This window comes from Podarcis raffonei, chromosome 16 (genome assembly GCF_027172205.1).
Source record: "Podarcis raffonei isolate rPodRaf1 chromosome 16, rPodRaf1.pri, whole genome shotgun sequence".
Taxonomy (NCBI): Eukaryota; Metazoa; Chordata; class Lepidosauria; order Squamata; family Lacertidae; genus Podarcis; species Podarcis raffonei.
Window position 1 is genome coordinate 38,194,722 of NC_070617.1, and position 16,211 is coordinate 38,210,932.

Genomic DNA, 16,211 nt, shown 5'->3' on the forward strand with positions numbered 1-16,211 from the left:
GCAACATTATTTACATCTTGGGTCGGCATTATTAGGACTGGGCGTTGAGGGATTCCCTCCAGCCTTCCGCCAAAGTCCACAGCGGCCGCGGCTGAAGTGCACCTTGATTGCATTAAAACACACACACACACATACATACATGCATACATAACGGGAATATATTTTATTGCACTGCCGAACAGAACAAAACGGCTTCTGCCTTTTTCAGTAGCCCTGGTGTGAATTCTGCAGGGGGAATATAGATGCAATCAATTGCACATTTATAAATACTACTGCTTTACAACGCATGTTGGGATAGCTGCTAGCTGTTGGCAAATCTGGAGGGCTTGTGCAAATGGCCCTGCTCGTGGGGTGGACGGGTGCCTAGCAGTGCTGTCAGGATGAGGGCGGGCCCTTCCCATAGGCCGCGAGTGGGAAATGTGCAGCCCTGATTTTCACATTGCAGAGCCTTTGGTAAGATAAGGGTGGCCTGGTTCCTTACCCTGGGAATCCACTGACAGGGAGGGAGAGATATAGAAGCAGGTGTCAGAAAGAGAATTACTCTTATTTTCATTTCTATACTGCTTTATATTTTTAATAAAATAATCTCAAAGCAGTTTATAGCACATTATAGCATTAGGCAATGTTGGGGTTTGCTGACCGGGCCCAAGCTGTCTTGGTCACTGAAAAGCCAATAAATGCCACAGACAGAGGAGATTCCCATAATCACTCGTTTATTCAGCTGAGTAAAACAGAGCAGGAGAGGCACACTCACCAGTGTGATGGTGAAATCGCCCCAAATAGCCTTTGTTCATACTTTTTATAGGCATTCCCCCTTTCGAGGTTCCTTGTGCTGATCAAAACAGGACACACTTGAAGGGGAGAGTTGCCTGGCAGAGGGAGGTGCAATCGCCTAGCAACGTTATCTGGTTTTCACATATTTGTGGCTCATCCTCCTAAATTCCAAAGCAGGCAGTTTTTTACAGAAGCAAAATGGCATCAATTAGGCTAACCAAAAAAAGAGACAAAAACAGGCCTCTGTGGCTTTTCCTAAGACCCCACAAAACAATGTCCCAGAGAATCGTGGAAATTGCAATGTGACAAAGCAGAGAGAGGGGGCAGTTCTGTCCCACAGCAGCTGTTCCAACTGAGTTCATCATGTGTGCCAGAGTAAACAAAGAGGTTCCAGTCACCACTTGCTCGGATGAAGGGCTGCTGGGACAGTTGCTGCAGCTCTCTAAATACAAGACACGGTTGCCTATGGACATCTCAAGCCTTTGGGCATTGTTGAAAGTTATTCTTCCTCTACTTTCTTCCTCAATATCCCTTCTGCCGGGTGTCTTATTTAGTTTTCAAACCTGAGGACAGGACTTGTCTCCTCGTTTCTGACTGAACAGCAAGATGAAAGAAAATAGAATAAAAATATTAAACTGTACATTTAAAAGAATATCTTTGTAGTGCTTGGAGTTAAATTTGCTCTTTGTTGTTCTGGTACAGCCAAAAGGAACACTATATTTTCTTATGGAAAAATAAGCTGGTGGTATTGCCAAGTCTATTTCCTGAGGAGCAAGGCTCAGGTATCAAGCAACAATAAATTACACTGGGAAACAAAATTTTTGTTGCATTGACACCTGCAGTTGTTCTAACCTAAATTCGTTGTGCAGATTTCATATCTGAAGTTGGTTTTGTTCTGTAAACTCTAGTTTTTTTGCAATTCATGTTTTCCACTTTTTGCCATAATTTTGCTTTTCAGAATGCAAGAATTCAATATTTTATTAAGCACATAGCCAAAGTAGTACAATATGAATATAAATGTAAGTGACTTACATAGCATTGAACATGACATGTATAGCATTGAACATGACATGTCTATCTATGTACATAGATATGTATATGCTGGAGGTATGCGAAAAAATGTATTCCCTTGGGATACACAGTATACTGGGGAACATTTTTTTTTCATTTTCTGCTGCATGTTCCGATCTGAAAAATACAAATATTTAGGCTACAAAAGTATAAAAATAAAGAAACATTAAGTTTGCAAAACAATAATTAGCATGTGGTTAGGGTAGATCAATGTGTCAGTGTCCACTTATCCCCAGTGTAAATATGACACATCAGCAAAAGTCGGAAATTGAAAGATAACTATAGCATGTACATGAAAATCGATTTCAGATTTGAAATCAGCATTGAAAGAACATATAAGAACAGGTGAAAAATCTCATGCAACAGAAAATGAAAAGAAATAATGTTCCCCAGTGTAATCCTAGATAATACTGGAGAACATGATATGCTCTGCTAAAGCAAGTCAACTTCAGTATAAAGCCAGTCAGTTCACATGCTAAACTCTGGTTGAGCTAATAGAGAAGCTTTTAATCTTGCAATTGTGTCCCAATGCAGGCACGTTGGAAGTGATGTTCCCAATCTAGTTGTACAAGCAAGCAGAGGTGAACATCAATAACAAAATCCTGTAGAAGAAATATGGTGTGGCTGTTTGGGTAAACTTTCCACAACTGGTAGTTTATTGATCTGTTTATGACATTCCTACCCCACCTTTCCTCCACGGCGCTCAAGGTCCTTCTCCCCATTTTATCCTCACAACAACCCTGTGAGGCCGGCTGGCTGAGAGGGAGTCAGACTGGGCCAAGGTAACCCTGTGAGCCTCGTGGGGATTTGAACCCTGGTCTCCCGGGTCCTAGTCCAGTGCTCTAACCACTCCACCACACGGGCTCTCCTAGAACCTGGGCATGGTGGCCGTGGGTTCTAGTCTAGCAATGGTGGTTGCCCAGCAGCAGAATGTGCAACCGTTTGAACTGAGGTTCTCTGATCCTCAGCATGTACAGGTGTACAAAGATTTGTGGTGCTTACCCTTTGCTATTTTTGAAAAAAATACGGCTTCCAATGAGCTCCTGGCAGTAAGTGAACATGGCCATTTCCAGTGGACTTAGCTCCTGGGGTCTAATCTAGGTGTGCTGGGAGTGGCACGGGCAGATGGAGGCGTGTGGCCCTGACCATGGCATAGAGCAGGGGGACCTCACACCCAGAGGCTGAATGTGGCCCTCCAGAGATATCTAGCTGGTCCTTCGGATGGTCCTGTGGCCACCTCCCTTCCCATTCCACCAGGGAACCCCTTCTCTGGCCCTGCCCTGCAGATATTTTGCCTGGGTGTGCCCTTGAGCAGTGATGATGCCTCTTGCTTCCTGCATGGGGGATGGAGAGGGGTGTGAGGCGGTGCCTTAGAAAATATGAGAGAACAAGGTGTGTCTGAGGATGTGCTCAGCCCAGGAATTTGTTTTCAGGACAAGAGCTGAAATTTGTGTAAAATTGTTTTACACACCAAGCTGTTCCATTTTATTAAATTTTCAAAAGTTTAGAATATATAGTTCAATGCATAAATTTGTCTTTTCCTGACTTCCCATCCCATTTTCTATGGTGTTTGAATGTCTCCTCCTTTGCTGCCAGTACCTTCTATTTCTTATATCAGCACTTCAGTGCTATATATATTCTCTAATTCCTTCTGTTGCTCATATTTTAAATCCTGCTCTCGAGTTCATTAAGCTATAATATTTCCCACAATAGTCCACAAAGGGCACAAAACAAGCAGCCCTCAGCTTTTGTGCCTGGGGTCTGGGTTGTGGGGCCAGTGGGTCCTTGTGCACTGAGTACCACCATCTCTTTTCCTAGAAAAGAAGCACTGGTGACAATGCTATTAATTTGTGGCTTATATGATTTGGTGGCTCTTGAATACTATTTCCCCCCTGTTTATTTTTATTCCTTTGTTCCCAAGCTGTGGGATTGAAAATACTCAATTCAGAGTGGGCAATGAATATTGTAAAAAATGAACAGTTTGTTATAAAACCATTAAAATGATACACTAAGCAAAAACCAGGTGACATTCAAGACCTTTGTTAGAAACCCAGAAGCTGCTGGTCTTCCTAAACCTTCTGTTAAAGTTCAATGCCTCTGTCTCCTCAGTATCCCAGCACCCCTGGATGTTGCTGAGCCCCTTGGCATTTTGCCGGAGGGCTTCAGCCATGAAGAACTCCAGGTCCAGCTGGCTTCTGGCCTGAAGAGCTGGAAAAAAGGGGTCCTGATCCCCACCGTCTGTCCCAATGACCCTCCTGCGAACTCTGCCATTGCCTTGGTTACAAGCAGAGGCCAGGGAAACGCTACAGCTGCTTCTCAGCACTGTGGAGGAACCCGCTGAGATGGCCACCTAGGAGCTCCTTTTGTGCCCCCACACCTTGGACCAGGGATTATGTGCCCTGGTGAGGTAAGAGGAAGAGCACAGTGATCTTCAAACATTATGGCAAACAAGCAGAACTCATTCATTGCATGGTGTGAGAATGTGCTTCTCTTTGCTCTGCTTTCTGGGGTGCCTTTCCCTTTGCTCGTAAGATCCTGTTTGTTACACATTTCAGGGGCTTCAGCAGTGGGTGCCAGTGAGGGATTCCTGGATTGGCGGCATACATCATTTCAGCTCTGAAGAATAAGCGCTTTGCCGGGGTGCCAGAAGTCACTGCAGCCATCTTTCTGGAGGTGAGGGGAACAGGCGTTGAAGGAAGAGTGCGGACAAGTGGGTAGAGCAAAGAGCCCCCTTCTCGGTATCTGCCTAATGTGGGCTGCGGAGTCTTTCTCCTGTGTCTTTCCCAGAGGGAAATGCCCTCCCAGGAGCAGAAGAAGGTCTCCTAGGGTCCTCAGCAGCTGCTTGGAGCGGCTGATCTTGCTGAGCCTAGCCAATCAAATCCTTGATTTGATTCAGAAAATAGGCAGAAAAATAATCCCTGGGGTGTTTCAGGGCATCACCTTTAGAAATCAATTCAGCTGCCATGGTTTCTTCCAAGGAACCTCAGGAATTGTAATTTGGTGGAAGTATTGAGAATATTCTCATCTACATAAAGCAATCCAATAACATTATTTTCTGGGTGGTTTAAAGGACTACTGTTCCCAAGGTTCCCCATTTAAAAGGTTCTCCATTCTCCTGATGCAGATAACAGGCACCCACCCCAGTTTAGATTGGGAACGAAGGATTAAAGGCCCCCTCCTGTCTTCACCAGGTCCTCCTGGTGTCATAGCTCCTTTTTCCCCTAAGGGTTGTCTCCACCGTTAGTCATCTTCAGAGTAGACCCATAGGAATCAATGTACATGACTCCTCTAGTTCTGTTCATCTCAATGGCTCTAATCGGAGCAGAACTTAGTTGCGTAGAACTCTAAAGTGTGTAGTGAAACTACAGGTAGTGGATAAAGCGAAAACCTGTGTTAACCTCCGTCTGAAAAGTGCTTTGTGGGGGCAAGGGAAGTGCCTATAACACACTCCTCCCCCGTCTCCTCACTGGTAAGTGTCTTTCTCTTTGGGGTTCTTTAGCTGCTCAAGAACCGCCTGGGCATCCAGCCCTGCAAGGAAACCCTGGTGCAGTTCCTCCTTTGGCTGGAGCACAGGAACAAGGAAGTGCAGAAGCTCAGCCTGCGAGGATTAGCTCTGCTGCTGGAAGCGACTCCCAGAAGGAAGGATGGAGGGGGCAATCTAAGGTTGTTTAACGCAAACCTTCTAAATTTGCCTTTCCAGAACCAAGATATGAACCAAAATGCAGCTCTTCTCCAAAATTGCATGCCTCCAAATTTTGTGATTCAGTTCCTTCATTCAAAAAATGTCTTCAGAAATGCTGATTAGAAGGAAGTGAACACAAATGCACTTGAGACACGCATTCAAACTAAACCTAAAAATAATGATGAACAAATATAGAAAAATGAAAAAAAATACAAATGCAAAAAATATGTATCAAAGTAATATACAGAAATTTATGCAAGACGAATAATAAACAATATGTATATACCATATTTCAGTTCTTCTTTTCTTCCAACTGACTTACTTCATCCTCAGCACAGTTCTATTTTCATTTTTGGTTAACTGTTTCCATCTTATTTACTCATATCATCTTTTGCAGAAGTTAATCGAAACAAGTCCAAGTATTAATTTGAGGGCACTGCTTTTAAAGGTATTCTCTATATGTCTATGTAATACTGACAATGGAAGAAGACATGTTCCATTGTTTCCTGCTGCCCAGAGCCACATGGACATTTCCTCTCCTTGTATGGTGTCTTCCTATATCGGCCTTCCTGAATAGCTGAGGGGAGGGCCTGTTAACGGGTCAGAGTAAAAGCCCTTTGCTGTTTTGGGATTTCAAGGTTGGATATGTATGGCGTTTGGGAGGTGAGGTATCTTCTGGTTTCATTGATTACAAAATTTGGGGACCTGGGTAGATCTGCCAGGCGATGTGTGTCTTCCACACGCTGTTTAATTAATTTATTTTTGCTTGCTCATACCCCATGTCAAGTAGAATCTGTGGGTTATTTTTTTTTAAATAATAATATTTTATTAAATTTAACAATAAGGAAAGACATCACCAAACAAAGGACAATAAAAGCACAAAACCAAGATTTCACAATACCTAAAATACCTAAAATACAAACATTTAACCTAAAAAAGAAAAAAGAGAAAAGAAAGAAAGAAAAAAAAACACCAGTCAACACACAGAAGTAAAATAAGAAAAAACACAAGTCACTCTTTTCTAATTATTCAACATTAATTAACTTATTTTCCTGACTTCCTCACGTCTCCCTTATTTGTATCCCTTTTTGACAGTTGGTTCAGCAAATTCATATCCTACCACTTTGTCCTTAAGTATCCTACCTCCCAAATTTATAATTTCAAAGAATCTGTGGGTTAAAGCCTAGAGTAGTTATTATATTTTTCACCGCACGTTGAACGTAGTCGCTGTGGGCTTTTCTGCTTCCTGATGAGCAAAGGCTGCACCCAGATATTTGAAGCAGGTGACCTGCTCGATCTTGTGACCATTGATGTACCATGTACGTAGTTTGGGCCTCTTGGCAAAAACCATGATTTTGGTTTTCTGGTAATTGAGTTCCAATTGGCTCTCCTTACAATATGCTGCCAGTGTTTTCATGGCTCTTTTAAGGCCTATCAGTGATGTTGAGAGGGTAGCTGCATCATCTGTGTAAAGCAGACTAAAATATGCCTTCCTGTGAGTATTGGAGGGTGAGAATTCGTATTATGAAGGTAGGAATGTTAGGGCGTCATCCTACTCTTGAGTAGGACCCTGGCAGAGACACATGCCTGACTGGCATGTTCTCTCCCTCTTGGTCAATCATTCGGGAGCTTCTTTTTTTCTTTTTAATATTTTTTATTAAATTTTCCATTTTAACAATCCAATCAAATCACATTAAATATTCCAAATTATACAAATACATATCATATAGTCTGAATATTCTGCCAAATGATAAATTTTTATTGGGACTTCGCATGCTTCATGTTCAGGGCGGCTCCGATCTTCTTATATCTCTACTGCCTAATCGTTCGGGAGCTTCAAAAGCTTTCTTCTGCCCGAACATCACAGCGACTGATGCCAACAGACATCAGCACACTTAGAGATCCGCAGAGTTTGCGCAGTCCGCGTAACAGAACTCAGTAGCTCAGCATTTGGCTAATCTACATTTATTTACATATACAGTGGTACCTCAGGTTACAGACGCTTCAGGTTACAGGCTCCACTAACCCAGAAATAGTACCTCGGGTTGAGAACTTTGCTTCAGGATGAGAGCAGAAATTGTGCTCTGGCAGCGCAGCGGCAGTGGGAGGCCCCATTAGCTAAAGTGGTACCTCAGGTTAAGAACAGTTTCAGGTTAAGAACGGACCTCCAGAATGAATTAAGTTCTTAAACCGAGGTACCACTGTAAAACACTCGGAGCATTCTGACTTAGCTCCTTTTTTCTCATCAGACAGTAAAGAGAGAGAACAAAGGACAATAGAACACAGTAACACAAACATCCTGTTTCCGTCACTTCCCACGTTGTGGAATGAAAACATACACCGTCATGTGATAGACAACAACCCCATGACTGCAAGCACCTGGAATGAATCTTCAACAAGGAAATCACGTCGTTTATATAAAAATTGAGGGAAGGAGCCAACCCATGATTACGCCTGGGCTGAGGATGTAGAGCCTGTTAACAGAAAAATCTGAGGGCTCCCTTGGACAAAAACAAAGACACCAACCAGGATAACTTGGAGCAAAACAGCAGCCTGTAGGCTTGGCCTTTATTGATCTGTTGCAACAGGGTGCTCCCCTCACTTGCAGGAGAGAGGAAGGACTCAGAAAAATGGTGTGCCAGGTCTTATAAAGACTTTTGAAATTGCCACCCTGTAGATCAAGACCACCCCCAGAAACATCATGCATACATCACAGAAAGGAGGGGTTGAGGGAGGAGTTGTGGTGGTAACCTGAGTGTCCTGTCACCTGGCTGGTTCCCCCTTTCCCCCTCCCCATGAGTACTTTCCAGGTGACAGAGGGGAGTTTGCAGTTTCCTGCCCCCAGAGGGAAGAGCTAATTATCGTCCTTTGTTCCAGTCTGTTCTGAATCCACTTCCATATGCAAGTTCTTTGTGATCTTGATGGTCTTCTGTCTAGGACCATCAGGGTTGGCATAGCAACTGGGCAGGGCTCCTGTGGATGTGCTGGTATGCTCAAGGGATTATGGCTGCCCTGTATCAAACCTTCCCCATTTTGTAGTCCTTCCTTCATGGAGTAAAATAAAAGTGGAACAGTGCAAATCCGATGTATGGTTGATTTTCTATGAATTTATAACAGAAGCGTAGCGTATGTAGTGTGAGTATGTGTGAAGTTTGTACAAACTAAATGATTGGGGGGGGGGGGTTCCTGCTACAAGCCCAAGAGCCCAAAGAGAGCCCCCTGCCTCCCGATCCCCAGGAGAGCGAAGGAGAAGAGACCCAACAGCGCAAGAAGCATGTGGGTGTTTGGCTACGGAGCTCTGCATGCTCTCCCTGGCGAGCGATCGCTCAGCAGGGGACGGAGAAGGGGGTCACTGATGCAGCAGTTGCTGGAGTCATGGAGGCTGGGGGCTCTCTTTGGGCTTGGTCACTTGGCCCAGCAGCTGCCCTACAAGCCCCAGGGTGCCTTGCTGAGCGATCGCTCACCGGGGAGAGCATGCAGAGCTCCGGCAGCCCGCAGGGCCACCCCTTGTCTCCTGATCCCTGGGACGGCGAAGGAGAAGAGAGCGCCGGCACAAGGTTGGGAGAGGATGGGGAAGAGCAGGCTGGACTCGGGGATACCTCGTGGCTCTCCTTCTGTGGGGAGGGCGCACCAGGGCTGGAGTTTGGCGGAGTTGCAGAGAACTGAAGGCGAATGGGAGCAAGTGGTGAGATGCCTTTCCGGCCGACCGATAGGAATTGTGCCGCCAACAACTAGACCCGCTGCCATTTGCCCGGTTGCCACAGGCACACAAGCACAAAGACAGCTGTCTCTCGCTCTGCTGGGGAACAACAAGAGTGTCTCTTTGTCTTCTCTGCACACAGAGAAGTCCCCAGAAACCAGATGTGTTTTCACACAGCTCAGCGCTTATTACCACTTGAGCAATACTGTCTGTCACACACATAACTGCAGCATCAAGGACCCCCTTCTCTGCTTTTGGGTGACGCTGCTGCGGCCGGCGCTAAGTGGCGCTAGGTCCCTCTGCACCTTGGCCCCAGAAGTGTTATGGCTTGGTCTCTCCCACAAACACGAGACGACTCTGGCTGTTAATTATTTCAGATTTATTGTTAAAACAACAAACTAGGATGGATGGTGGACTTTTTGGAGCTGGCCAACCTGACTGGAAGAATCCGCGACCAGAAAAAAGAGGAGACACAAGAGGATTGGAAGAAATTAAAAGAATATTTAGCTAAATATTGTAATATAAGATAAATATAAAATCCTTGGAAGTAACAAATAGGCTTAGGGGTAGAATAAGGATACATGGTAGTAAATATTAAGGCCACGTGACCCGGAAGTGTCTTTGGACAGCGCTGGCTCCCGGCCTCTTAAGCGAGATGAGCACGCAACCCCAGAGTCGGACACGACTGGCCCGTACGGGCAGGGGTATCTTTACCTTTACCTTATTAGAATATTAATAAAGGAGAAGATGTTAATAAATGAAAGGAGTTAATATTATTAGAAATATGAACTTGGAGAACTGTTCTAAAGGTGATATAATGAAATTCAGTTAGAGGAGATTCGAGGAAGTCAGTCATCAATGTGATGAAAGTTGGATATTTGAAGAGATAATCTTTTTTCCCCTTGTGTGTTTAGTCTATTGTAGTGTGGTGTGTGTGTTTTTTCTTTGTTGTGTATTTTGTTATGTTATTTTTGTGATAAATGTTGAAAAGCAATAAAAAAATTAAATTTAAATTGTGTACATTCAAATGTAAGATAAAACATATGCAAAGGGACTTGACAGGAAGTAAAAGCTGAAGAAAAGATTTTGGAAGATAAAAGGGGGGAGAATATTTACTTTCATTATTGTACATTATTATCATTTTCTGTGCGGGTGTGTGTGTGTCTGCACATATGTGTGTTGTTATATGCAATGTTTGGGAGGAAATAAGACGGTAAATAAAAAATAACAAACTAAATATTGATGTATGTAATTTTTATTTCTTAATTATATTTAGTGGTAGTATGGCTGTATTGTTTTTTGTAACATAAAACCATTCAATAAAAATTATTTTAAAGAATAATAATTAAAAAAACAAACAAAACAAACTAGGATGGAGCTCCTCTACTCATCGTCCCCCAGAAGATGGAGTTGCCTGGACAGAGCTACTCCCCCTTCCCCAGCACAGAAGCCCCCACCTTCTCTTCTGGTATCTTTCCTGTGAAATGGCCACTTTTGAGATCCTACGAGTTTTGGGAGAGAATGTTTCCTGCATTCCAACATCTGGCTCACTATTGGAGCTCTCACACAGCTGTCTCTCACTCTGGCGCTGTTTTTCTCCTTCCCTTTGTTCCCAGCTCCAGATTACAGCTGCTCTCCCCCTCCTCTCTGCCTTCTGCTGCTTTGGTTTAAGACTACTTTGGTTTAAGACCTGACTCCAGAACGGATTAAGTTCATAAACCAAGATACCACTGTAAGGCATTATTTAATGGTACTGTTACGGAAGGGGGGGCATGTCTTCTTCACCTTCTTCTTCGCTACAATATATCCATTTATTCCCAATTGTCAATGTCAAAAGGGACTAAAATCTATAAAATCCATAGAAAATCAACGTGCCAATTTGCTCAATTTCTCTAGGACTCCATGACACCTCCCCTGTCCTCCATAATCCCTCAAGTAAGGTGTCAAGACCCTAATCCTGTCAAATCACTCTGCCAAGCCTTTCCTCCGGGCAATGCCAGGTGACAGAATATGCATACATGGACCATTGACTTCTCATCACCGGTACTCAGGAAGTGCTTATCTGCGCATGTAACCCAACCTCTCCTTAATGTATTCATGATGTAACTGGGATGTATTTTGCACTGTATTCTGGGACATGGAGGGAGTTTCAAAAGTTCATGTCACCCCTTTCTCGCTGTTCAATCTCGTCTTGAACCTGTTGCGCAATAAACTTGGATCTTCTACAGTTTGCTCCTGTGCCCGGCTGAGCTCATTCTCTTCCGCAGGGACCCGCGGACTTAGTTCGACGAGCTGGGTGGCAGAGTAGCCCCGCACCCAGATTTTAGCCGTAACAGTACTAAGAGCCATTATAAAATTGGTGAATTGATTGAAAGTTAAAGAGTTGCTTAGAAACATAAAGAGTAGCTTACTATTAAAAAGGTCAGTCTATTGACGCTTATATAGTGGTACTGTACCTTGGTTTAAGAACAGCTTTGTTTACGAACAACTTGGATTAAGAACGCTGCAAACCCGGAAGTAGGTGTTTTGGTTTGTGAACTTTGCCTTGCATGCAGAACATGTTTCGCTTCCTGTTGAGCGTGTTCCATTCCATTATTTTACACCACGAGGGTCTTCAAGTCCAGCCCCTGCAGGAATCTTTTGCTCTACGTGGGGCTCAAAGGACAGCCCTGAGATTAAGGGTCTCGTGCTCTACTCAACGAGCTATTGATCTAAATAGCAAACAGCAATTATTTATTTTTTACAATTTACCGTGGTGTAAAATAAAGGGTGTAGGAAATGAAATGATTGTTGCCTTTTCACTGCTTAAGGATGTTTTGTTAAGACTTTTGATTCAACACACTTATTTCAATATACAGTGGTACCTTGGTTTTCGAACTTAATCCGTTCCGGATTAAACCAAAAGCGTACTTAAACCAAGACGTGCTTTCCCATAGCAGTAGGGGACTCAATTTACAAATGGAATACACTCAACAGGAAGCGAAATATGTTCTGCAGCCAAAAAGCACTTTTTCACCAATCAATCAATCAATCATTTATTGTATTTGACTAAAAGGCATTACAAATCCAGTTACAAAAGCAGCAAACCCAATTAAACCTATTAAGAAATAGGTTGTCCAACCCCCTTGGAATGCAGGAAATTCAGCTGAAATTGAGGAAATATTTGTATTTCTGTATTGCTATTAGGAATACTTGAAATGGGTACCCACCCACCTCCCTTCATATTTTTTTTTTTGGGGGGGTTCTCTGCCCAGCAGCTTCCCTGCCTGCTATCTCCCCCTCCATCATCCCACTGGCATTTCATCCTCCCCCAGCCCCCACCCCAAAATGCCTGCTGCACCCCAAGGTGTTTTGCACTCACCTGAACCCTTGCAGGGAAAGGGGTGGGGCACAATGGGAAGGGGCGGGACAACCAGACTGTTTAAGCCACGCTCCATTTCCAACGGAAGCGGCATGGGTGTGTGTGTGTGTGTGTGTGTGTGTGTGTCAGTATCCAGCCTCCCCTTCTCTGCTTCTCCCTAGGAGAAACTTGAACTCTTTGACTTTAACTCCAAAGACAATGAGGCATGTCAAGGCTGCCTGGGGGGAGCCAGGTTTGCAGAAAGCGGTTCTCTCCGTTTGCAAGGGCGGTTTTGCATCGTTGTGATGTTACTGTTTTATCAGTGTTATTTGTTTTTACAAACATGGCACCACTGTTAAGGATAGTAGGTGAGAGCATTAGCTGTGAGCCAGGAAGCTGCTGGTTCAGATGTCACTTGATTAAATAACTGCTAATTCTCAGCCATTCCTGTAATATGGAAATAATAGCCAGCATGGTGCCATGAATAAACATTCCAGACTTGGACGGAGGAGACATGGTATAAAATCCCTGGTTATCTTAGACTAGTCACTATTTCTCAGACCAGCCTACCTCACAGGGTCATTATGAGGTAAAATAGGAATAGGTTCCATGTAAGACCCCAAAATATTCCAACTTTTCCTCCACAAATTTAGCATTTTATTCCCTTTTGGGAAGCCCATCCTGATCCTGTGCCTGTTCACTAAGAAGTCACATTGTATTGAAAGTAAAAGCCCATAAGAAAAATTCCAAAATCCGTATTTGTGCAAATGGGAGAGGAGGTAACAGACAATCGAACTTGGAGAATGTTCCCTCACAGCTCCCTCCAACTGCTATGTGAAGCTGTCTAGTTTGGCTTCTATTTACTTTTACTTACCAAGCCACCTAAAATTATTTTCCACTTTTACCCACATGAAACTTGTCTGGTTTCCTTGATTCCTGTTTTCCACCTAAAAAGAAACCTATCTATGTGTTTCTCCTAAGGATCGAGACAGAGCTGGGTAACAGCGAGTGACATAATGGTCAGTAGACTAGGGGGACTAGGCTAGTCCTCTAAATATTCCCCTGGTGCCTCCTTCCCAAAGCCTGGGAAGCTTCTGTCCATGTTAGGGAAGGAGGTGCGATTCTCACACCCAATTGTCCTCGCAAGCTGGCACCTCTGGCTCTAATTGTCCCCCTACAAATAATTTCCCTGTACGCCACTGGTATCAGCCAGGTTTGGTGAGTCCATGGATGGGAATCAGCCATTACACTGCTTGTTCCCAGAGACCTTGGTGCAATTTGATACTTGCGCAGCCCCTAAAGAGCTTCCTCTGAATGTCTGCTACAGTGCTACCCAAGGCCGGCCCAAGACATTTTGGCACCTGAGGCAAACCACAGAATACTCCCCCTCCCTGCTGTTACGGAAGGGGGGGGGCATGTCTTCTTCACCTTCTTCTTCGCTACAATATATCCATTTATTCCCAATTGTCAATGTCAAAAGGGACTAAAATCTATAAAATCCATAGAAAATCAACGTGCCAATTTGCTCAATTTGTCTAGGACTCTATGACACCTCCCCTGTCCTCCATAATCCCTCAAGTAAGGTGTCAAGACCCTAATCCTGTCAAATCACTCTGCCAAGCCTTTCCTCCGGGCAATGCCAGGTGGCAGACTATGCATACATGGACCATTGTCTTCCCATCACCGGCACTCAGGAAGTGCTTATCTGCGCATATCTCCAGCTCTGCAAATTCCCCCCTCCCTCCTTCATATGTTAATCCGGTGTAACCCAACCTCTCCTTAATGTATTCATGATGTAACTGGGATGTATTTTGCACTGTATTCTGGGACATGGAGGGAGTTTCAAAAGTTCATGTCACCCCTTTCTCGCTGTTCAATCTCGTCTTGAACCTGTTGCGCAATAAACTTGGATCTTCTGCAGTTTGCTCCTGTGCCCGGCTGAGCTCATTTTCTTCCGCAGGGACCCGCGGACTTAGTCCAACGAGCTGGGTGGCAGAGTAGCCCCGCACCCAGATTTTAGCCGTAACACTGCAGAGAAGAAGAGGTGTGAGCGAAGAGCTATGTCAGGAACAAGGGGGAATAAAGATCTACATGGGAACAGGAGTGGGAATCAAGTAAACCTTACTTGACGGTTGAAGTGGGAATCAAAGGCCATTGCAGGAGGGGAGGGGCCCACTTTGTGAATCACGCCAGGCAGCTGCAGAGCCCAGGAGACCCCCGAGAGCAACCCCCGCCATTTCCTCCCTGGGATGGGAGGAGTCCAGCAGCACCTCCTATCCGCTCTCCTTCCTGGGAGGTTTTTAAGCAGAAGTTGGATGGCCATCTGTCATGGATGCTTTAGCTGAGATTCCTGCATTGCAGGAGGTTGCACTATATGACCCTTGGGTCCCTTCCAACTCTGCAATTCTATGATCCTATGCTGAGAGGCTGCTGTAAAGATGGCATTGCGGGGGGTGGGGGTGGGGAGCTGTTAAGGAGGAGGCACATCCAGCCTACAAGGAGCACACCGTAGTTGTTGCTACCACCACTGCAGCAAAAGCAGGTGATGCATTACTTGGAGATCAGATCTGCTGCCTCCATGTATGGTTGCGACCTGTCCCATATAATATAGGATTGTCCCGTATTTCAATGTAAAATGCTACGTCCTGTATTGATAGTTTTGTTCTGTATTTCAGGTCCTCTCTCTCTCCCAAGTTAGGGCAGAGAGAGAGAGAGAGCTCACAGCAGAGCAGACATACAGGACAAACTGTGTCCTGTATTGATTCAAGAAAGGACCTAGAATTTTACACTGAAATACAGGGCAGTCCTGTATTATATAAGACGGGTGGCAACCTTAGCTGGGCAGATGAAGGTATCTGGTTGTGCTGGCGCTGATGCAGCATGGCATTTCTTCTTCACTGCGCTCCTCCCAGCGGTCATTCCTCCTTTGGTCACTACCGTGGATACACGACTTGACCGCCTGTCTCCAGGCACTGCTGTCGTCTGCAAGAGAGTAGCACAGGAGGGGTCGCTGTTGCCAACATTCGTGTCATGCTTGTAGACATATTTGTAATGCATAGTTGGTTTGCCATGGTGCTGGAGGAGACTCTTGAGAGTCCCATGGACTGCAAGAAGATCAAACCTATCCATTCTTACGGAAATCAGCCCTGAGCGCTCACTGGAAGGACAGATCCTGAAGCTGAGGCTCCAAGACTTTGGCCACCTCATGAGAAGAGAAGACTCCCTGGAAAAGACCCTGATGTTGGGAAAGATGGAGGGCACAAGGAGAAGGGGACGACAGAGGACGAGATGGTTGGACAGTGTTCTCGAAGCGATCAGCATGAGTTTGACCAAACTGCGGGAGGCAGTGGAAGACAGGAGGGCCTGGCGTGCTCTGGTCCAGGGGGTCACGAAGAGGTGGACACGACTAAACGACTAAACAACAATAAAGTTGGTTTGCCTAGCGGCTACCTCTTCCATTCTGTGTAAATGACCAAGCCAGAACAGCCCTGCTATGGTTTTATATTTATTTACATACCCTACCTTTTCCCCCCTGACATGGAACCAAAGCAACGCGGAACCTTTCACATCGCGCCCCGCGTTTCCACTTCAACCCAGAAGTACGCCGTAGTGAAGCCGCGCTCTGATTGGCTCCTGGGCTTTTC

The 16,211-nt window shown here is 44.8% G+C and overlaps 2 long non-coding RNA genes across 2 annotated transcripts; one reads left to right on the forward strand and one right to left on the reverse strand.

Annotated features, from left to right (window-relative positions):
- Positions 1–696: 696 nt before the first annotated feature.
- Positions 697–16,192, reverse strand: LOC128403519 (uncharacterized). Its single transcript, XR_008327964.1, has 2 exons — positions 15,400–16,192; positions 697–1,368 (listed from the first exon to the last, which is right to left on the reverse strand). It is a non-coding gene; the product is annotated as an uncharacterized LOC128403519 (long non-coding RNA).
- LOC128403518 (uncharacterized) lies at positions 4,070–5,815 on the forward strand. The gene is made up of 3 exons (XR_008327963.1): positions 4,070–4,252; positions 4,401–4,518; positions 5,345–5,815. It is a non-coding gene; the product is annotated as an uncharacterized LOC128403518 (long non-coding RNA).
- Positions 16,193–16,211: the final 19 nt, after the last annotated feature.